The 25,101-nt window shown below is 39.5% G+C and overlaps 1 pseudogene; it reads right to left on the bottom strand.

Moving 5' to 3' along the window:
- Positions 1-13,751: 13,751 nt before the first annotated feature.
- LOC101617928 lies at positions 13,752-15,324 on the bottom strand (annotated as a pseudogene).
- Positions 15,325-25,101: the final 9,777 nt, after the last annotated feature.

The raw sequence follows: 25,101 nt of genomic DNA, 5'->3' as shown, positions 1-25,101 counted from the left end.
GTCATCTGACGTCCACCACTTCTTCAGTCTTTTTGTCTGCTGTCTCCAGATGTGTCTTTCCCACTGCAGAAACATGGACTGGCACTGTTCCGTTCACATGTTATGCTGTCTCTCTTCATCACCGATTGGCCTGCTGCCTCCTCTGCCCACCTTGGTCCTCTCACTTTTTTGAATAGAATTATTATTCTTATTCATAATCTTCTCCAAGCTCCAAGTTTCCTCAGAGCCTTCCTTACTTCCTTACTCATGTAAAGATATGTGAGTATATTAGTTAATATTACTTTTGTTCCCACCACAGAAATCCAAGTCAAATGAGTTAGAAGAAAGTAAATTATTTCCACTTATGAACATACTATGAAAAGAGTAGCCCACAGATGACCATGTTACCTAAAAAAAGGGTAATTACACTGAATGCATTATATTATAATCTGTTAAGATTGTATTTTCCCTAATAGGCATTTCTTAAATTATTCACCTTGAGATTTCTCAAGGTAAAACACAATACCCAATGTGGTAGAAGGTAACTGCATGGATGCTGAATAAAGGAAATTATTCAATGTTCATTGGAAGTTTCGAAAAGTAAATTCAAGTGAGAGTTGTGTGTGTGTATTCGTATTTATAGTATTTAGATAAAAAAACTTTGCAAATAAGTTTAAGTTTCAGAGTTAAAGAAAATTTGATAAATCAATGGCTTTATAAATAGATGACTCTAGGCTTCTACTTTCAACATGGGTAAATAGTAGGGTACCTTTCCTTGGAGTTGGGACAGCAGACAATGAGTTCAAGAGCAGGTTAAGGAAGGTCAGAGGTGAGTAGAAAGTCCATCTACCTACCGGCATTACCTTCTCTCACTGTCATCTGTTGCGGGATTGAGGAAAATAGTAGTTCAAAAAAGTGGCTGAGGAAAATGGGAAGTTTATTCTGAGGGAAGTGGCATGTTATATTACCAAAGACCTGGTGCCTCATGGTACAGACATGAAACCTGGAATAGAATGGCCATGCTTCCCAGGAGACACCGAGTTGGTGCTCCTGGAGAGCAAACCCTTCTATCCACCTTTGCACTTCTTTATTTGTTTCTACTTCACATCCCCTTCCTATGAATATGCTTGAGTGTTCAAAGAATTTTTCCCTTCCATGTAACTTCAAGTGATTCTCTTTCACCTTGTCTCTACAATGTTTGAAAGGGGGCTAATTAATCAATCTCTTTTGTGAAAGCTCTTCACTCACACCACCAGCTCTTTGGCCATCTCAGTTTGGAACCATTGCTACAGAAATATCATTGCAAAGGGCATTGTCACTTAGTTACAAAGAACTATAGCATTTTCCCCTCAAGCTTTGCTCTTTCCAGAATATGTAAAACCATTTGAGTCTATTAATAATCCCTTCCTCTTGAGACACTCTCATTTTTTACCTTTGGACATAGGTATCAGAATCATCATAGCAAACATCCCTAGAGGGGTCCTATGCTGAATGTGTTGCCTCTGACCATGCAGTCTTCTCACTGCATGGTGCTCAGAAAGTCATTTGGTCCCCAGAGCTCAGTTCATGTAGCCCCAAAACAGGTATAATATCCACTTGGCAGTATTGTCTTCTGAACCTAATCATTGGACATTTAAGAAATGTTGAACACTTACTGAATACAAGGTAAGTTTGGACGTTTGGAATGTACTTGTGGGAAATGAAAAAGAGAGTAAACATCCTCTGTATCACTGAGCTGAGACAATGTGGTAGATTGAATGAAATGTTCCCCATAGGCTCATGTGTTTTGAATACTTGGTTCTTAGCTAGTGGCAGTTTGGGAAAGTTATGCAACCAGTTTGGGAGGTGCAACCTTGTTGGAGGAGGTGTCATTGGGAGTGGACCTTGAGGCTTATTAGTTCCACCAACTGGGTGTTCAGAGGAGACTCACTCAAAATACATTTTTCCCTGATGCTGTGGAGGTACAACCGAGGCTTCCCACTCAGGCCTGCTGCGCTTTCCCTGCCATGAGGATACTTCCGCTTAAGGGTCTAAGCTGAAATAAACCCTTGTCCCACAATCTGCTTCTTGTTGGGCGTTTTGTTCCAGCAATGAGATGATAACTGCTACAAAGAACAAACAACAAATGCATTAAGTATGTGTGTGATATGGAATGTTAGAGTGACAAGTATACAAAAAAATAATAATAATAAACCCTCACATAAAGTAACAAAAGGGAATTAGAATCTCACTGAAGGAATAGATTGCAATTTTGAATAGGTTGCCTCATGAAGAAAGCTACATTTGAGCAAAAGATTTAGAAAGGGCATGTTAACCAGGTGGTAACTTAGGAAAGAGTTGTTTCTGATAGAAGAGTGTGTAAAGGCCAGTGCACCAGTCACACAAAGGAAATGCATCATAGAAGGAGGTAAAGAGTGAGCTCTTCTGGGGCACTGTGAGGATCTAGTCTTTTATTCTGAGTGAAAAAATAAGCCATATACAAAAATCAACCCAAATGGCTCAAAAACATAAGACCTGAAACTAAAATTACAACAGGAAAACAGATTCATGACATGGTATGGATATGAACAAAGCACAGCAAACAAAAGCGGATATAAGTGGATATTTGGGATAACACCAACCTCAAAAGCACATTCAGGTGGCCAGGGCAAATGTAAACATGTACTTAAGGGCTTGGTGAAGGGCCACAGGAACATCCACAGTCCAGTGAGGGGGCCTACCTGTAGCGCTTAGAGTTTCTACATTCAACAAGAGGTTACTCTCATTTATTTGCAAATAAATTGTGTGTGTGTGTGTGTGTGTGTGTGTGTGTGTGTGTGTGGAGAGAGAGAGAGAGAGAGAGAGAGAGAGAGAATAAATGTAAAAATTTAGTAGTCCACAAAAATATTAAATGAGATTAAGTACTATAAATTCCCTATGAACAAGGGTTCATAGTTTCAAGACGGCCCAAGCTCAAGTACTAATTCCTTCAGTTATTTGTCAAGTCATTGGTGAGGAGATTGCTTTTGTTTTTGCAATTTAAACCAACAATATAACATTAATACAAAATTACCTTCTGTTACTCTGAATGCATGGTCCAGTTAATTTTATTACAATACTTGAACGTTATAAATGTCACACATGGGAGAAAAATAACTGGGCCTTAAATCAAGAGTCACTTTCACTATTTTATTCAAAATTCTTATTTAAATATATATCAAGACACTAATCTATTTAGTTGGAGAGGTCATTTTAGAATAGCATTTGTGTTTTAAAATGAATAGTTTTGTTTATCAAATCTCTGAAGTAATCTTTCAGAAGGCACTGGTTTTAAGAATTGTTCTAGGGGGGTGGAGGGAGGGAATTACCATGGGATTTTTTTTATAATCATGGAAAATGATAATAAAATTTAAAAAAAAAGGAATTGTTCTAAAAGGTGACTTCTGGTCAAGATGGTGTCTGCCTAACCTCACCTCACCTCATAGGGAAGAAAAGGCAAGACCCTTAACGTTGGGGAGGGGGCGTACATGTTTGATTGTTTGTTTAGGGGTTTGTTGATTCCAGTAGGCTTCCAGTGGGAGGGTACAGAGGAGAAAAATAGGGAATCCACTGATTCCCACACTCTTGGGAAGCCCACTAGTCCCCCAGTCCTCTCAAGCTGCTGTCCTGGCCGCAGTCGTGGTAAGACATCCTTCCTGTACTAAGTGCAGGCTGAGCAGACCCAAGCTAGCAGACTAGGTCCTCCACCCTAGGCTTTCCCGCCACAGGGCAGAGCTCCACAGACACAATCGCTGTCCCAGTTGCTGTTGCCACCCAGCCTTGCTTACCCTTGTACAGGCAGCTGCCATTTCCCACCAGCTTTTCTGACCACCCAGTAAAATCACAATTCCTACCCAGCCTTGCAGACCCCTGTGCAGGCGATTGCAATTCCCACCCACCCTTGTGGAGCCCTGCTCGGGCAATCACCATTACTGCCCAGCCTTGTGGATGCCTACACACCCTCAATCACCGTTCCCACCCAGGCTTGCTGCTCCCATGCAGGCTATGGCCATCCCCCTTGCCACTGCCCCCTCTCACCTCTGAATATGGACCCAGGCTAGTGTCTCCACCCTAGCCTTTCTGAACTCCAAGGGAATCACTGCCCCCCCCAGCACACTAGAGTCCCCCACCCTAGGCTTTCAGAAACATTGTGATGGACAGACTACAGTGAAAAAGGAATAGCATGAAATATCAGATGCAAGAAATTCCAGCTAGATTGCCCAGTCCCACAATGGATCTGTCTAATTAAAACATAGAAGAGGCCATAGGATCAGAACCCCAAAATGAAGAAACAAACTATGCAACTCTGGCCAAGCAAATAGAAGAACTTGCAGAAACTCAACAAAGGACCAATAATTGTAAAAAAAAAAAAAAAAAAAAAAATGGTATTTTCACTGGATTAGACCTATTAGAAAAGAACCAGGAAGAGTTCTTAAAACAGTTGGATGATCTGAAGGAGAGAAAACAAAACAAAACAAAAAAGAGAACCTCAATAACCAGCTGGCTAAGCTCAATGAAGAGATTAAAAAAATACAAGGATGAACTCCAAGAAGCATTAAGAAAATCAGAAAATGTTGTGAAACAGAACTCAATAGAGGGTTGGAAACTATACATAAAAAAGCAATAAAAAATATGAATCAAACTGAACAAGCCCAAAACTCTGTAGAAGCTTTCAAGAATAGTGTCAGCCACGTGGAGGACACATAATCAGAACAAGAGGAAAAAACAGAAGAACTAGTTCATGAATCAAAAAGGATCAACAAGTTCAAAAATTTCTGTGAACAGAGCATGAGGGAACTGTGGGATACCCTTAAGCATATGAACATTCAGATCATGGGAAAACCAGAAGAGGAAGAAATACAGACCAAAGGCATGAAAAATTCATTCAACAAAATTATTGAAGAAAACTTTCCCACTCTCTCAAAAGAAAGTCTTTTCAAGTAGCAGAACCCCAAACAGACTAGACCAAAGCAGAAATTCTCCAAGACATATTATCATTAAGACTCTAAACATCGATACAAAGAGAGAGTCCTAAAAGCAGCTAGGGAGAGACAACACATTACATATAAAGGAAACCCCATCAGAATTACTTCAGACTTCTCAGTGGAAACTGTGAAAGCCAGAGGGGCCTGGAATGGGACATTGCAAACTCTAAGATCCTATGGCTTCCAACCCAAACTATTCTACCCAGAAAAAGCATCCCTCATAATAGATGATGAAAGAAAACCTTTCCATGAGAAAATTCAGCTTTACAACTATATGAACACAAAGCCAAACCAACAGAAAGTATTTCAGGGAATGCTCCAGATAGAAGATTCAAATAACCAAATTCAAGAAACAGATCACAATAACCAAACTTTAAGAAGTCACAAAATCTACAAAGTCCAAAAAAACACCAAACCACATAAACCAACACAATATGGCAGGTATTAAATCAAACCTCACAGTTATTACCCTAAATATCGATGGCCTTAATTCACCTATCAAGAGACATAATCTAACAGGGTGGATCAGAAAATTAGACCCCTTAATCTTCTGTCTTCGAGAAACCCACCTCACCACTAAAGTCAGACACCTCCTCAGGATGAAAGGGTGGAAAATGATATTCCAAGCAAATGGAAATGAGAAGCAAGCAGGTGTAGCTATATAATATCAGATAAAATAGACTTCAAACCAAAAGTAATCAAAAAAGACAAAGAAGGCCACTTTTTACCTATCAAGGAAAGGACCAACAACAGGATATCACAATCATTAAACATTAAGCACCTAACAGAGGTGCACCACAATTCATAAAACAAAACCTACTTGACAACAAAACAGATACAACCACCAACCCCATCACAGTTGGGGACTTCAGTACTCCACTATCACCAATAGATAGATCATCCAAACAGAAGATTAACAGGGAAGTAAGAGAGCTCAACAATAAAGATCAATTAGACCTAATGTACACTTGTAGAACATACTACCCAAAATCCACAGATTACACATTCTTTTCAGCAGCCCGTGGAACTTTCTCTAAAATATATCGTATGCTGTGTCATAAAGCCTGCCTGCATATATAGGAGGATTGATATAATTTCCTGCATGATATCAGATCACAATGATGAATTGTTAGAAATTAATAACCAACGATGCAACAGGAAACAAACCAACTCCTGGAAACTGAACAACACACTCTTAAACAATAAACGGGTAGTGGACAAAATAAAAAAATGAAATTGAAAAATTTCTAAATCTGAATGACAATGAGAACATAATGCACCAAATGTTATGGACACAATGAAGATGGCCCTCAGGGGGAATTCATTGTGATAAATGCCTTCATATCAAGGACAGAGAGATCCCAAATCAATAACCTAACCATTCACCTAACGACATTGAAAAAACAAGAAGTATCCAACCTAAAAAGCTCCAGACAGAAAGAAATTATTAAGATCACAGCATAAACCAGGTGTGGTGGCGTACGCCTTTAATCCCAGCACTTGGGAGGCAGAGGTAGGAGTATCACTGAGAGTTCGAGGCCACCCTGAGACTACATAGTTAATTCCAGGTCAGCCTGTACCAGAGTGAGACCCTACGTCGAAAAACCAAAAAAAAAAAAAAAAAAAAAAGATCACAGCATAAATTAATGAATTGTAAACTAAGAAAAACATTAAGAAAATAGCTGAAACAAAGAACTGGTTCTGTGAAGAAATAAGCAAGATCGATAAACCCCTGGCCAATTTGATCAAGTGGAAAAAAGAAATGCTTCAAACTAACAAAATTAGAAATGAAAAAGGAGAAACCACAACATATATAAGTGAAATTGGGAGGATCATCAAGACTTATTTCAAAATTGGATAATATGGATAAAATGGATAAATTCCTGGACACAAACTACCTACCAAAGCTAAACTCAGAGCAGTTTAATTTCCTAAACAAACCTTTCACAACCACTGAGATTGAAAGGGTAATCAAAAATATACCTAAAAAGAAGAGTCCAGGACCAGATGGTTTCTCAGCTGAATTCTATCACACCTTCATGGAAGAACTGAAACCAATTTTTCTCAAATAGTGCCAGACAATCAGAGAACAAGGAATGCTTCCCAACTCCTTTTATGAAACTACTATCACCTTAATACCAAAACCAGGCAGAGATGCCACAAGAAAAGAAAACTACATTTTTTCTGATGACCTTAGATATAAAGATCCTGAACAAAATCCTCACAAACTGAATTCAACAGCACATCAAAAGCTTTATCCACATGGATAAAGTAGGCTTCATCCCAGGAACACAGAGATGGTTCAGCATACAGGAATCTGTCAATGTAATACACCACATAAATAAGCTTAAACACAAAAACCACATCATCATCTGGGTAGATGCAAAAAATGCCTTTGACAAAATACAACATCACTTCATGATCAAAACACTGGAAAAAATAAGCATGGACAGTCTATATCTCAACATAATAAAGGCTATATATAAAGACCCTAAAGCCCAAATAATACTAAATGGGGAGAGACTGAAGGAATTCTCATTGAGATCAGGAATAAGACAGGGGTGTCCACTCTCACATCTGCTCTTCAACATAGCTCTGAAAGTACTAGCTCAAGCAATAAGATAGGAGAAATAAATCAAAGCGATACAAATTAGAAAGGAAGAAATTAAGTCAACCCTATTTGCAGATGACATGGTTCTATACATAAGTGACCTGAGAACCTCCATCTCAAAACTCTTAAAAGTGATTAACTCCTTCAGTAAAGTAGTAGGATACAAAATCAATACACAAAAATCAGTAGCCCTTCTATATGCAAAAGACAAATATACAGAGAAATAAATGTGACATTGTCTCATTTTCAATAGCAACAAAAAAAATAAAATATCTCATAATAATATTAATCAAGGAGGTGAAAGACCTATACAATGAAAATATAAAAGCACTCAAGAAAGAAATTGAAGAGGACTTGAGAAAAGTGGAAATACATCCCATGCTCCTGGATAGGCAGAATTAACATTGTGAAACTGGCAATCTTACCAAAAGCAATATACAGATGTAATGAAATACCAATAAAAAATCCCAACATCTTTCTTCACAGAGATAGAAAAAAATGATCTCAAAATTCATATGGAATGGTAGAAGACCTCAGACATCCAAGCATATCCTCAGCAAAAGAAACACCTCTGGAGGCATCACCATACCTGATCTAAAGTTACACTACAAAAAATTTTTTAAAAAACATGGTCCTGGCATAAAAACAGGATCATAGACCAATGGAACTGAATTAAGGACCTGTACTTTGGGTCATGTATCTACAAGTACTTGATATTTGAAAAGGCCTTAACAATGTAGACTGGAAAAGAAGACAACATCTTCAACAAATGGTACTGTGCAAATTGCATAACCATATGCAGAAAAACTAACCTTGATCCTCACATTTTGCTGTGCACAAAAATCAAGTCCAAATTTCTCAAAGACTTCAATATAAGACCAGAAACTATGCCACTATTGAAAGAAAACTAGGAGGAATTTTCCATGATATAGGAGTGGGAAAATATTTCCTGAAAAAAAAAGAAACCCACTAGCTCAGGAAATCAAACAATCACTCAACCATTGGGATCTCAGGAAGCTGAAAAGCTTTTGCACAGAAAAACATACAACAAGCAGAGCTAATAGATTACCCAAAAGATGGGAGAAAATTTTTGGTGGATACACATCAGAGGCCTAATTTATAGACTCTACAATAAACTCAAAAACTTAAACACTAAAAAGTCAAGCAACCCACTCACAAAATGGGGCAGAGAACTGCACAGGGAGTTCTCAGAGGAAGAAAAACAAATAGAAAACATGCACTTCAGAAAATGCAGGCCCAGATGGATTCACTGCTGAATTTTACCAGACCTTTAAGGAAGAACTAACACCATTGCTTCTTAAGCTTTTCCAGGAAATAGAAAAAGAAGGAATTCTACCAAACTCCTTCTATGAGGCCAGCATCACCCTGATACCAAAACCAGGCAAAGATAGAACAAGAAAAGAAAATTACAGACCAATCTCCCTCATGAACACACATGCAAAAATTCTCAACAAAATATTGGCAAACAGAATACAAGAGTATATCAGAAAGATCATTCACCCTGCGGAAGTAGGCTTTATCCCAGAGATGCAGGGATGGTTCAATATACACAAATCTATAAATGTAATACATTATATAAATGGGTTGAAGGACAAAAATCACATGATCATCTCATTGGACTCAGAGAAAGCATTCTACAAAATCCAACATCCCTTCATGATAAAAGTCCTACAGAGACTGGGAATAGAAGGAACATATCTCAATATAATAAAAGCTATTTATGACAAGCCTACAGCCAACATACTACTAAATGGGGAAAAACTGGAAGCTTTTCCACTAAAATCAGGAACAAGACAAGGGTGTCCACAGTCCCCATTTTTATTTAACATAGTTTTGGAAGTCTTAGCCATAGCAATAAGGCAAGAGACACACATAAAAAGGATACAAATTGAAAAGGAAGAGATCAAGTTATCATTATTTGCAGATGACATGATTCTATACATAAAGGACCCTAAAGACTCTACTAGCAAACTGTTAGAGCTGATCAAAACCTACAGCAATGTAGCAGGATACAAAAGAAACACACAGAAATCAGTAGCCTTCCTATATGCTAACAACAAACACACAGAGGATGAACTCAGAGAATCACTCCTATTCACAATTACATCAAAAAATAAAAATAAAAATAAAGTACCTTGGAATAAACCTAACCAAGGAAGTAAAGAATCTCTACAATGAGAACTTTAAAACACTCAAGAGAGAAATTTCAGAAGACACTAGAAAGTGGAGAAATATCTCTTGTTCCTTGATTGGAAGAATCAATATTGTGAAGATGGCAATCTTACCAAAAGCAATCTACACATTTAATGCAATCCCTATCAAAATTCCAAAGGCATTCTTCATGGAAATAGAAAAAACAACCCAAAAATTCATTTGGAATCACAAAAAAATCTCGAATATCTAAAACAATACTGAGCAACAAAAATGAGGCTGGTGGTATCACCATCCCTGATTTTAACCTATACTACAGAGCCATAGTAACAAAAACAGCATGGTGCTGGCACAAAAACAGACATGTAGATCACTGGAACAGAATACAGGACCCAGATGTAAGCCCAGGTAGCTATAGCCACCTGATATTTGATAAAAATGCCCAAAATACTCACTGGAGAAAAGACAGCAAATGGTGTTGGGAAAACTGGATATATATCTGCAGAAGGATGAAAATAGATTATTCTCTCTTGCCATGCACAAGAATTAAGTCCATATGGATTAAAGACCTTAACATCAGACCTGAAACTCTGAAACTGCTAGAGGAAAAAGTAGGGGAAACCCTCCAACATATTGGTCTTGGCAAAGACTTTCTGAATACAACCCCAATTGCTCAGGCAATAAAACCACAGATTAATCACTGGGACCTCATGAAATTACAAAGATTTTGCTCTGCAAAGGACACAGTGAAAAAAGCAAAGAGGAAACCTACAGAATGGGAAAAAATCTTTGCCAGCTATATATCTGATAAATGTTGGTGGGGATGTGGAAAAAGAGGAACCCTTCTACACTGCTGGTGGGAATGCAATCTGGTCCAGCCATTGTAGAAATCAGTGTGGAGGTTCCTAAAACAGCTAAAGATTGATCTACCATATGAACCAGCTATAGCACTCCTCGGCATATATCCTAAGGACTCATCTCATTTCTTTAGAAGTACGTGCTCAACCATGTTTATTGCTGCTCAATTTATAATAGCTGGGAAATGGAACCAGCCTAGATGTCCCTCAACTGATGAGTGGATAATGAAGATGTGGTACATTTATACAATGGAGTTCTACTCAGTGGTAAAGAAAAATGAAGTGATGAAATTTGCAGAAAAATGGATGGATCTGGAAAGGATTATACTAAGTAAGGTAACCCAGGCTCAGAAAGCCAAGTGCCACATGTTCTCTCTCATATGTGGATCCTAGCTACAGATGACTGGGCTTATGCATGAGAATGAAAATACTTAGTAGCAGAGGCCAGTAAGTTTAAAAGGAGATATAAAGGGAAGAGAAAGGAAGGGAGGAGGGTACTTAATAGGTTGGTATTGTATATATGTAAGTACAATGATTGTTATGGGGAGGTAATATGATGGAGAATGGAATGTCAAAGGGGAAAGTGTGTGGGGGGGTATTGCCATGGGATTTTTTTTATAATCATGGAAAATGTTAATAAAAATTAAATTTAAAAAAAGAAAAGAAAATGTTCAACATCCCTGTTCATCAGGGAAATGCAAATTAAAATAAGTATGAGATACCAGTTTACCCTAGTTAGGATAGCAAACATCTAATGACAACAAATGCTGGCAAGGTTGTGGAGAAATAGCAACCATCATCCACTGTTGGTGGGAATGTAAGCTGGTATAACCAATATGGAAAGCAATATGGAGACTCCTAAAAAGGATGACTATAGAGGTACCAACAGACTTATTGTTCACTTACTGGGCATTTACCCCTAAAGCTCCAAATGTTAGCTCAGAGAGATTTGCTCAACCATGCTTATGGCTGTGCAATTCATAATTACTAAGACCTGGAATCAACCCAGATGTCCACCATTAGATGAATGGATAACTAAGATGTACATGATGGAATTTTATTCAGCAGTAAGGAAAAAATTACACAATGAAATTTGAAGAAAAATGGTCAAACTTGGACCAGATCATTCTTATCAAATGCACCCAATCCCAGAATAATAATCATCACATGGTCTCACTCATCTATAGCTATCCTGAATCTGCCCATGATGCTGACATACTTAATAAATATCTTGAGGACTGGACAATAAGGATGGTTGGGCAGGAGGGGAGGGTAAGGGTGAGGGAGACAAAAACCTGGGCCTAAATGAAAATGGTACCTTAAGATCCTACATCCTGAAAGACATACTAAAAAGTCAAATCTTTATCAGGTACTTAGAGAGAATACCTGATTCACAGGGGCCTGGAGAGGGTATGATAAAGACTATCCTCAATATTTTACTGTTTATCTCTCTTTCTTTATGCTCTTTCTCTTTTATATTACCTACATTTTTCTTCCTTCTCCCTTGGCACTGACCTATAACTCCCAGTACCAGCACATGGGTAACACCCACCATGAGCTGCTGATCAGAGAGACCTACAAGGTTTCCCAAAAGGAGACAGAATTTTGTCAGAGTACTTGATGACCCACCAAATGTTGATGGTAAGACCTTACTGCTGAAGACACCATATGCTGTTGGGACAGAACATGAAGTGATCTGGCTGGAAACTGGAAGAGAGTCAATCCCCAGACAGTTAGCTTGTCTAGTACCAGAGGTGTTACATGAGTGACTGGGGAAAATGACCAACATCTGTCTAGGCAACTCGTGCTCTAAGCTACTCAGCAGCAACCAACCTGACATGATGCTCACACAGTGCAATAGTGGTGCACAGCCATGGTGGGTTACCAACTGCTGTTGATTTGGCTAATGGATCTACTCAGTTGCAATGAAAACCAGACCTGGAATGGGCAAACAAATCAGAACCATATCCCAAAACAAGTCTGCTCTCCAATATCAAGCTCCTACCAATAGTGGGCTACAAAAGGACCTATACCTATTAAATTCTCTCTAAAATAATAATGGGTAACCATGTGTTTTGCACTAACCTCACTCACTGTTGGAGAATTTGCTTCTCTTTTTCAGATGGATGCAGAACCCAAGGAGATAATCAGCCCATCATACCCACCAGGGTGCCAGCTGAAACTATAGAGTTAGTTGGGAAATGAGCAAGAGTTGTTTTCTTGGTGAACCTGGTATCAGTCCAAGGGTGAAGGAGGCAGACATTAAGAACAATAAACTCCTACCAAATCAGATATCCAGAGACACAGAGACTCCCAAGAACTTGTCACTGAAACAGACCTAAAATGAACCCAACATGGCAAGGGAAACAAGGGAAATTCGTGGAAGAGGGGGTGGAAAGATTGTTAGAGCCATAAGTTGGGTCATTATGCACAGAGACATTGCCTCTCCCCCATAACTGATGGCTACCTCCACAATGCAACACCCACAATCCTCATGGGGGGATTACTGGGAGAAGGCTAATGACCATCCTGGCTGCATACACACTATATACATAACTAATAAAAAAAAAGTTCTAAAGCACAGGTCTGCTGACTGTCAGAAACCATATAACTAAGCCCAGAAAGGTGTTTTCAACTAAAAGTAACACCTATCCCATACTGCATATAGCAATGAGGCTTTCTAGAAGATAAGATGCCTGTTTCTGTTTACATAGCACCAAATATAGCTCACAAATTCTAAAAGAACAAAGAAACTTAGAATGTCAGAGTGTTCAATATGTTCAATCCTTCACACATCCTTTTACTCCTTACATAAAAGGTACTTAATATGTTAGGTATTATGCTTACATAAAAAGATACCTCTCATATAAATAGAAATTATTTGAAATTTAAAGGGTAAAAGATGAAAAATGATCTATCCAGCCCATGTAAGTTACATGAAAATCCAAACATTTACAAAATCCAAAAATTTCACAGAACTGACATTTTCCTAAAAGGAAAATTCATGATTCCTGCTCTCAAGGAGGGTAAATAATACTACAAATAAATTTACATAGACTAAGGTTTTCCTTGCCTTGACATATAAATAAAAGTAAAACCCATGATATCTAAACTTCTCAGGTTATGTAGTTAAGAACTACAGAATTGTTTTCTGGGAAGGTGGCTAGCTGAGGCACTGGGCACACTCTTGTGAATGGGCTGTCTGCACACTGGGCGGGGCTGGTTCCTTTCTTTAGTTTCTTTGCACATGTGCAACAAGACATAATATGTCCTGTTTTGCCATGAACAACACAACCGTTTTTTAGGTTGACCTCGGCAAATCACACAAGGTTCAGTGGCATCAAGGGGGAAACTAGATTCCATACTTTCTTCCCTGTCTTAGGTTTCTTCCTTCTCCACCTCTTTACAGTCTTCTTGGCTGCTACAAAATCAAATCATGCTGTTAGAAGTCGATGGCTGAGAATAGTCCTCACTTTCTTGGCACAGGGAGGCCTGTGTGACTTTATGCTCACTTTCTTCAGTGCATGTCTCTGAGTTCATTCTCCATGGGGGTTTTGTGTTGTTGTTTGTCTGTTTACCATCCAAGCCCTCTCCTACCTGAGCTGAGTTTTCTAGTTTGGTTTATTTCAAAGATTTTCCCTTATCTTTTTTTATCTTTCCCTTTATCATCTGGAAGCCAGTTCTCAAGAGGGCCCAACACTGGTGGTGGGAGTGGAGGATCCATTTCACCGCAGGAAGTGCACTGCAGCTAGTCAGCAAGGAAAGGTCAGGATCCTCTTCAAATGTGTCTGTAAGGCTTGGCCCTGCCCAATACACTGTGACTCTACAAACTTCATCATTTTCATAGGAGAGTTCTCATCCTCCTTCAAGGAGACTGTAATCCTCCAAACAAGAGATCCAACTTCAAATTCTACAGTAGATTAATCTGAAACAGAATCCTGATACAGCCACTCTGCTGAATGTTCGCCTACACCACCCTGACGATCCTGACTTGAGAGGCCCTCTGTGGACTGGCTGCACCTGCTTCTGTCACGCACAGAGCCAGGCTGTCATCATAGGAAAAGGATTTGGGTGCCTTCTCCGTCATTCACCAGTTAAGTCATCTGAATGTGCCCCTGTCTCACTAATGGTTCTCCTTCTAGATGAGGCATATGGTCTGTAAGCCGGCTGTGAGGATGAAGGCTTCTCTCTTGCAGCTCTCACTCGGTCCTTTGGACCACTCCCACCTTCCCGAGGACAGCCATTCTCACCCCCGGACCTGCCAGAGTTTGACAGCTCTTACTTACCACTACCAAGTTTCTGTAGATCATTGTGTGTGTGTGTGTGTGTGTGTGTGTGTGTGTGTGTGTGTGTGTGTGTGTGTGTGTATTTACACCGAGAAGCTTGTCACTCCAAAAGAATCTCTAGGAAGATCATTTGAACAATATACAACATGTTGCTGCTTCTCATCATATAATCTTTTAGTCATAATATACTGGCCAAGATAAGATATAACCTCTTTCATAATCTAAGTATCTTTTTGTGCCCCAATGGACTTTAACAACTTCAAAAGCAATGACTTTGGTCTAACCTGGATCAAAGTAGAAAAAGTGCTGGAGTGGGGTGACCACAGACAGGCATCTGTCTCTGACCCCCATGAGGAACCTGACCTGATGGCCCAGGTCCCCCCCAGGCCTGGCTTCGTGCTGGTTCCCAGGGCCATTGGTAGGGCTTGCCCCCTACTCCTCACAGGGAGCTTTGTTCAACATATTTTTCAGCAGAAATTTAAGAATTTCATAATTAATAGCCAATTACTTTGCAAATTGCTCTATAGACATATTCATGATATCCACACTTCTCCTGAATTGATCACAAAATTATTTTATCCATTCAATCTTGTTTTTTAAATTCATTTATTTGCAATGAGAGAGAATGGGTGCCCCCAGAACCTCTGGCCCATGTAAACAACTCCAGAGGTATGTGCCATTTTGTGCATCTGGCTTTACATGGGTACTGAGGAATCAAAAAGCCCAATTATTTATTTATGGTTTTATAACACAGAACATCTTTAGAAGCTTAGCAGGCATTGATAAATCACTTCACAAATGCATTTATCTATCTTTGGTAGAAGAATTCCAGCTTTATTTATTTATAAGTATTACAAAGTTAGCCAAAGATTTTCTTTCTAAATTCCTGTAGCAGTTACCATCTCATTGCCAGACAAGAGACGCAGCCTGAAGCATCTTATGGAAGGAAAGGGTTTATTTCAGCTTACAGTTGTGAGGGGAAATTTCATCGTCATGGACAAAGCATTTAGGAGCAAAGAGCCAGGTAAGCATCACATTGCCATAGCAGCAACAGGGAAGTAACATGAGTACTGGGCTTAGAGCTGGGCTATATTGCCCAAAAGCCTGAACCACTAACACACTACCAGCAAGGCTCCAAGTTCTGAAGACCCCACAGCTTCCCTAAATTGCCAACAGCTGGGGACCAAGGATTCAAAACAGCTGAACCTGTAGGGGACGTTTCATTCAACCTACCACAGCTCCTCCTGTTATTAGTCTGTCCAAGTAACTAAGTGCTGACCAATATGTGGTAGTGGGAGCACACAGCTATTTGCATGGGGGTAGAGCAAGATGCAGGGAGGGCAGTGGAAACAGAAGCCAGGCTATTGACTGCCAAGGGCCTACCCCTAGTGATCTTCTTCCTTCAGCTACGTAACTTCCCAAAATACTGCCACTAGTTGGAGAACAAGCAATTAAGACATGAGCACATGGGGAACATTTCAGATGCTAATCATACAGCTCTCATTCATGTGAAAAATGGGTTAAATAAATTATTTTCTTCTGTGAACTTTTTTTTTAATATGAGTATCAACCATGAACAATGTGATGAGTGAGGAAAATAATTTTTTCTCCAGTGCCACCACACCAGAGAGTTTTGGTCCCACATCTGCAAACGTGGGTGTGTTCTTGAGCTCTTGCACATCCTTGTTTCAGGTGTCAAGTTTATGTGGACAGGTAGAGCCATATAGTGCCCTTGGTCTCATTCCAGTGTGACTCCTCAATGCACATAGCATTCATAGAATCTCAAGGCTAGGATGGAGTATTTGGGGAACTCAGTCAGTATTTGTAATAGGATGAGATTATGTCTAACCTACCCTGGGAGTCTGGGTGTACTAATTTGTTAAGACCTGAAAGGAAAAAAATCAATTATAAAAACTAACCTGCAAGAAAAAATTACAGTATTTAATAGGCCTCATTATAAAAAGAAAATGCTCTTTAAAAATAAATTTAAATTTCTTACCCTAATTTAAATCTCATGTTCTCCTGTGCATATTTTGATAGTCAGCAAAAAGCTGGTACAACTTGTTCAGTATTCACTCTCCATGTTTGTGAAGATAGTTCTTAAGACAATCTTCTCATGAATATTGAGTCTAAAACTCACACTTGCTATGGCAACTGTTGTTTCTATTTTTTTTAAATGATATCCAACTCACTGATGGGAACTTTCATAACCATAATATAAGTATTTAACTCTTAAAGTTGTAGATGTTTGAAATCTATTTATAAGAAAGAAAGATGGGGTAACAAATTTACAAATCAAAACATGCTTTAAAGTTAAAATTATCATTTCTAAACTAAGTAGATAAAAAGACTATTAGTTAAAATGGGTACATGCATTATTCAAATGATACAGCTAACATTTAAGCTTAAAATAAATGAAAATCAAATGTCTAATTAATATTCATTTATTCTTGTGACTTTATAACCAGAACAGTACAAGCTACTTTTGTATGGCATCATTTATAGAAATAGTGTTCCAACATACTTTACAAAATTAAAATAATGCATAATATTAATTTTGTTTGTTTTCAGTTTCTAGGACATGTCTGACATATTTCTGTGTACCATCAATCTCAATTTTCTATTTTTATTAGGAATCTTGATGAAGGGTGTTAGCACTGCACTCAACAAAATCCATCAAATGATTAATTTTCTTAAACATATGAGTTTAATGTAGTAAGATAAAATTGCTTAAAACATTAATTGGGTTTCCATTTGCTTATTGGTCCTGATCCCCTATGTAATATTTAACTGTATGGATTCTGCAGAACTGGTGAGTCCATTTGTCTCTACTGGCAAACTTATCTTTATGGGATCAGAACTGAAAAGAAAGTAAATGAGCCGGGTTTTATGGTGCACGCCTTTAATCCCAGCACTCAAGAGGCAAAAATAGGAGGATTACTTTGAGTTCCAGGCCACCCTGAGACTACAGACTGAATTCCAGGTCAGCCTGGGCTAGATCAAGACCCTACCTCAAAAAACAAACAAGAAGGAGGAGGAGGAGGAGGAGAAGGAAAAGAAGAAGGAAGAGGAGGAGAAGGAGGAAGCAGCAAATGAAGCTAGAAAAAAGAAGAAGAGTGCCACATTGTTACCTAAAATCCATTTTCATATGAAAACACATTACGACTACTGAAAATGAGTTTTCCCACTATTAGCAAAAGTGATGAAAGAAGGCTAGAGGGATGGCGTAGTGGTTAAGGTGTTTGCCTGCAAAGCCAAAAGACCCAGGTTCGATTCCCCAGGACCCACATAAGCCAGATGCACAAGAGGGTGCATGTGTCTGGAGTTCATTTGCAATGGCTGGAGGCCCTGGCATGCCCATTCACATTTTCTCTCCCCCGTTTCTCAGTCAAATAAATAAATAAAAATAAATATTTTTTAAGTGATGAAAGAAAGCTAAATAAAACCTGTCATGGGAGATTGGAATACAGTGTCTCCATCAGTGCCTGTGTAAATATGAATGGATACAGAAGTACATGCAGATATGGGTATGAATTGTTAGTTTACATGTATGCATTTCCTAGCTCTGTCCACTGAAAGAACTTACAGGCAATATTGTTCTAGCAATGAAAACATTATCTGTCACATTTCAGTTTTAATAATACCTTCTTACAATAAAAGGACTCCTGGCTATTAAAAGAATGATGAATTCCAAGACTGAGATAAAATAGTACAATATTATCCTGGAATGTCTTGTGGGCAGAAAGAAAGGAAGTGGTGGAAAATGAGGAAGTACTTGAAGAAACTAAATGGCCAAATCTGGGTCCAGAAGCACACAACCAGAGTTTGACACTACCTGACTTTTCAACTAAGTAGGAAGCTACAATAACCATAGGACTGTAAACTGGCCAATGAAAAGGCAGATATATCAATGGAACAAACTAAAGGTCTTGGAAATAGACTCACATAAATATAGCCAACTGGTCCTTGTATAGGAGTCAACTACTGTCATTTCAAATAATACACACACACATACATACACATGCAAACACATGTCACTCATACCTTTCACATATAATTATTCAAACATACCATAGACCTAGATGTGAAATACAAAGGTATAATTTCCCAGGCAGTAGCATTGGAGAAATTTTAGACAATTTTAGATATGACAATGACTTTTTTTTAGATAAATGTCAAAAACATGAAAGAATTGGTTGATAGTCTGGATTTCATTAAAATGGCAAACTTCTGCTCTGTAAAAGACAATGTCAAATAATTTAGAAGACAAACCAAATACTGGGAGAAAATATGTTTAAAAGGCATGTCTGTTAAGGCTCTTATCTCAAATATGCAAAATTTCTTAAAGTTCAACAATAGAAAGATGAAATTTTTCATTAAAATTTTGCCAAAAACTTGTACAGGCACCTCCCAAAAAATACATAAATAGAAAGTCAGTGTATGAAAAAAATGAAATGTTATTACAGAACTAAACAAGAAAACAAAAATGAGAGTGTGTTACCTGGTGATTAGAACATTGACAACACTAAATGCTGGTGAGGATAAGGAACAGGAAGTCCCACTCAGTGCTAAAGGAACACAGCATGGTGGTCACATGGGAAGGCAGTCCTACTGTGTTTTCATACAGGTAAATATTCCTTTTCCATTTCATCTAACAACCACACTCTAGTAGTCATCCAAATAATTTGAAAAGCTTATGTCCTACAAACTTCTACACATGAATGATTACAATAATCTTATTCATAATTGTCAAAATTTGAAAGAAACTTCAACAGGTGAATGGATCTGTCATACACTCTGTCATGGTTAATATTGACAACTTGATGGATTTCCAAGTGTAATGGAAACAAGTCTGTGCATAGGTCTGTGAGCAAATTTTGAGATTAGGTTAACTGAAGTGGGAAGAGCAAGAGCAGTCTATGGACTGCGGTCCTAGACTGAATAGAAAGGCAAGAAAGCTGAACACCAGCATTCCTCACATTCTGCTTCCTGTCTGGGGTCTGAGTGTAGCCAGCCACCTAAGCTCCTGGTATGACACCTACCCAGCCAATATGGACTAGGAGCTTTAATTGGCCCAACCACTTGAGAGGTAATTTACCAGTCACTTGCAGAGTTAAGATGAAAAGACTGAACTTGAAAGCTTCCACATGCACATAAAAAGTATATATATAACATTTTTATTACAACATTGTAACTTAAGTGTCCCTTAGCTGAAAATAATCAAGTAAATTTTGATATACTAAGTGAAGCACTGTAGAGCTTTTAAAATTCCACATGATTATGGACCAATGCAAACTACAGAGACAGGAAAAGCAAGTGAACAACTGCATGGCATGTATTGCAGTCTAGAAAATACCAGAACAGTATTGTGTGTTACTTAAGGGTGCATACAGCTGTAACTAGATGTTAAAATATACAAAGGCATGCTAAATAATAACTTGTACATAGGAAGGAAAGAAAGAGCCTTTGAATCTAAGAAAAGTTTCTAGGATGGTTTCAATTTTTTTAAGGGTTTTATCTCATTTTTCAAAATTAAGCAAGCAAAGAAGTCATATTTTACATAACATTCTTAGGGTATGAAATGTATCTTGATTAATGCAGATATGTGATAAGTTTCAATTATTGAAAAGTTGGCTGGTTCTGCACACTGGAAGCAATGATCTTTCTCAATGTCATAAAATAGGGGAAGTTTCATAACAGTATAGCATAATGACATAAACCAAACAAAGTGAAACTCAGAACTAAAATCAGACCCTAAATTTGTAAAGAAAATGCACAGCCACAAATTCTCCCAAGTGATAAAAATGAAAGAACACCCCAAGGCATCATCTTTCAGTATTCAGCATGAGATGGAACCTGACAGGAACGAGTGTGCTGAGCACAATATTCTGTCTGGTTCCCATACTCCAGCCTTGTCATGAAACCAAGCTCCACTCAGGAAACAGAAAGCCAAATTATGCAGAGATGCCATCCAAAAGTGTGAGTCATTACAACAATTGAAAGGCTAGCCTTTCATCCTGAATTGGAAAGTTAAAAATCAAACCTAGTAAGTCTAAATTGACACGCAGTCACTTTACATCTCCATCGGATTTTAGAAGCTGTCTGCAGAAGTGGCAATGACAGGTCAAACAGTTTTGTCATAACCACTCATGGATTGAATAGCCACAAAGGAAAAGGAAGAGTTCCCTTTACTCCAAGGAGAAATGTATTCAAGCAAAACTTCTAAACCTTCAACTAGCTTCTCTACTGTTCTCACAGATGGACTTTAGATATTCCCAGGCTAAGCAAGCTCCATGCTTCTCAGGGTTGGACTGAAAGGGAGGAAAGACGGTGTGTTGGTTTGAATCAGATATCCCCCAGAATTTGTGTGCTCCTAAAGCTGCATCCCCAGCTGATGGCAATTTGGGAGAGGGGGACCTTCCTGGAGGAGCTGTGTCACTGGCCATGGACCTTGAGGCTTATTGTTGCAGTCCGGTTCGCATTGCTGTTAGAAATCACCCAACAAAGAGCAGCTTCTGGGAAAAAGAGATTTATTTTGGCTTAAAGGCTCGAGGGGAAGATCCTCCATGTCAGGGGCAAACGATGGCATGAGCAGAGGGTGGACATCACCCCCTGGCCAACATAAGGTGGACCACAGCAACAGGAGGGTGTGCCAAACATTGGCATGGGGAAACTGGCTATAAAGCCCATAAGCCCACCCCTAACAATACACTCCCTCCAGGAGACATTAATTCCTAAATATCCATCAGCTGGGGAGCTAGCATTCACAACACCTAAGTTTATGGGGGACACCTGAATCAAACCACCACACTTATTAACCCCCAGTTTGCCAGTGTTCATTGGCTCATCCTCCTGCCGTGGCGTTCCACATGCTGTGGCCGAGGTGATGCGCTGCCTTTGCTCATGTCACGTTTCCCTGTGTCATCATGGAGCTTCCCTGTGAGTCTGGAAGCCAAATTAACTTTTTCTTCCTATCCGTTATTTTTGGCTAGGGGGTTGTGCCAGCAACAAGAAGCTAAGCACAATAGGCAGCAATGTCCTGAACTGTTTCTACCGCTCCCGTCTAAAGACCTCACTTCCAACAGCTGGAGGCCTGAGAGTGGACATGGTCTTCTGTATGCTTGAGGCTTTCCATTCCTCATTCAGATGGTGTTTTTCTTTATACCTCAGCAAGTGCTAAAAAGGGAGAAGCTGGGCTGGAGATGGCTTAGCACTTAAGCACTTGCCTGTGAAGCCTAAGGACCCCGATTCGTTGCTCGATTCCCCAGGACCCACGTTAGCCAGAAGCACAAGGGGGTGCACGTATCTGGAGTTTGTTTGCAGTGGCTGGAAGCCCTGGAGTCCCCATTCTCCCTCTCTCTCTCCCCTTCCTTCTCTCTGTCTGTTGCTCTCAAATAAATAAATAAAAATAAATAAATTAATTAAGAAGAGAAAAGCTAATGAAATCGCAGATGTCCTCGCAAAAATGCAGCTGCATGAAAAATGCTCACATTGGCTGGGTTTGGTAGTGCAAGCCTTTAATCCCAACACTGGGGAGGCAGAGGTAGGAGGATCATGGTGAGTTCTAGGCCACCCTGAGAGTAGTGAATTCCAGGTCAGCCTGGGCTAGGGCGAGACCCTACCTCAAAAAACAAAAAGCAACAACAACAAAATGCCCATATCATTTCTAATCATGAAAAGAATGTTATATATAAAGATTGTTATATATTAGGAAAGCCTTCTAGATAAGATTTAGTATCCTTTGACCTTAAGCAAGCAATATCTTTTTACTTACTTTTTCCACAATGCTCACTGATAATGGATCCCCAAAACCTGCACATGGTCACCAATTCTATACCAATGAACTATATATAGCCCTTCAGGTTACTATTTTTTATGTGATTAATGTTCCCAATTACTTCGTTTTTCAGGTGTTCACTATAGTCTCAAAGCACAAGAAAGTTCATGAGGAAAAATATTATGATGCAGCCCATATTTGAGCATGGACACATCCATAGGGTGCTTTCACCACCAACCCCAATTTGCACAATGCTTTATTTTGTTTGACTTGGAAAGAAGAATGTCTTGGCTGCTAATCAAACAGCTCGTATCTCTTACAAAAACTGTCCCCACCTCGCCTTTCGCACAGGTGCTTTCAAGGCCACAGGAAGCTTTCAAGGCCTCCAAAGCAATGCTGCTCCACAAGTGAGAGGCCCTCTGTGCAAGCCTGGCTCCCTAGACCCTTTCCTCCTTTGTCTCAACCTCGGCAATCCTAACCGCAGCAGAGGTTCCTGGGATGTGGGGATTCCTTTGGTTCCTGAACACACAGACTTTCCTCATTGGTGGCAATCACTGGCACCTCCGTGGAGGGAAAATAGTTAACCATACTGGGTATAGGGAGCCAACAGTGACTCAGGCTCCCTTGTGGTGGGGTGCAAGGGTATCATCCATGGGGCTGCACCTGCATTTGCTCCTCAGGTTTGTCTTGATAGCTCTGCAGAACAGTTTGCTAAGCCACTTTCAGATGAATTGGTCACATATACTCTAAGGTGCTTTACGCCCACTCCTATCCCAACATAGCATCTGTGTTGGGTGATCAACAACCCCGTCATTTCCCCACAGGCCCACAAGCTACTCCTCTCTGCTCCCTGGAACCACTTGTAAACCAACTTAAGTGGTGACAAGCATCACCCGGCCTCCTCTATCGGTTATCAAATCTGGAACTCTCAAGGCCTTGGTTCCTTCCTCTTCCTTCTATTATTCTGTTCACTATACATCCCTTTTGCCTATCACCAAAGCCACTTCAGCACCATCAGTCCCGCCTCACCAAAAGCCACTTGTCTAACAGGAGAAGTTGAGCCTCCCTCCCTTCTTTGGTGGGCAGATCCTTCAGTAGAGACCCCCTTCCTCTGAATGCGAGTGAAACAGCTCACCACCAGAGCACTGGACGTCTACTCAAATTAAAAAAGAAGCCTCTTTCTCAGGACACATAGCTTCCATCTGTTGGAAGACAGTTGTAAAAACATGTAAATTTTTGATGCCTGCAATGTCATGGCGCCCCTTAGGGGCTGTGCAGGTAGTGTGCAGGATAGGCCACACACACACACACACACCCTGACTTCGCTCCAGCTTCCCTTCCTCAAGGCTTGCATCCATTCACTGACATCTTCTCTTCCAATAGGACAGAGCTGTGGGTTCTTCATGGATGCCTGAGCCTGGTGGCTAAGCAAACAGAATATGGAGACAGAATGCCAGCTATGCTTTGCACTTGTTAAGTTCTATGTCTAGTTTTCTCACTAAGAAAATGGGAGTGCTAGCAAGACATGCTTCATGGTTCTATGCTGAAGATGGCCTCAGTAAGTGCTTGCGAGGTAGTGAAAATCGGAATGGGGTGTAACACAGCGGTAAGACACCTGCCTAGCATATTTGAGGCCCTGGGTCCCATCCCCCAGAGTGCAATACATATATATGTATATATGTATCATGTGTTCTTTAATATATAAATATGAGAGAAGATAGATGAAAGCTAGATGATGAAATAGGTCTTGGCCCACTGCAAATGCTCCACTGGCAGTGTTCTATCATTACTTTTCATATAACATTTTTCCTACATCCTTTCTCTTGGAAACTATTCCACTCCACTGTGCCTATTATATACTTCATGAAGATTTCACTGTACCTAAAGGCTCGGAGAATCTTTCATGACCAGAGCTTGGCAGGCACTCTTGTTTCTTCCTCCAGGCTCCCTCAGTCCCTGAGTACCTCCTGAGATATAGCTCCAATAACCGCTGTCTTTGGCCCTTAAATGCCCCTTTGTTTTTCAGGGTATTTTTGAAGTTCATAAACATGAAAAATTATTTAAAGGTAGTAATCTTTAAATTATACATCTCTTTAAAAAAATCACAATAGTCCTGCAAGTTGATTTGTTTCTGGGGCAAATTAGTGCTTAAGCGGCTGGTGGGGGTGAGTGCTCCACAGCACACACCTGATTTGTACTCTTGGTCTGAGAGTGGGTGAGCCACAATAAAAGCAGGGTTTTTAAGTACAAAAAAAAAAAAAAAATAGGCACAGATGATCAGAACTGACTAAAACCCAGGCCTTATATATTTTTGGGCAATTTGCAAATACAGTCCTCCCTTCTCAATTATCAATTAACTACTGAGGATTCAAGCTCGCCCGTTATTAAAATAAATATTTTCAATATTTTATTTACT

The sequence above is a fragment of the Jaculus jaculus genome, chromosome 4 (assembly GCF_020740685.1).
Source record: "Jaculus jaculus isolate mJacJac1 chromosome 4, mJacJac1.mat.Y.cur, whole genome shotgun sequence".
NCBI classification, from domain to species: Eukaryota; Metazoa; Chordata; class Mammalia; order Rodentia; family Dipodidae; genus Jaculus; species Jaculus jaculus.
This window is presented reverse-complemented; position numbering and strand designations above follow the sequence as displayed.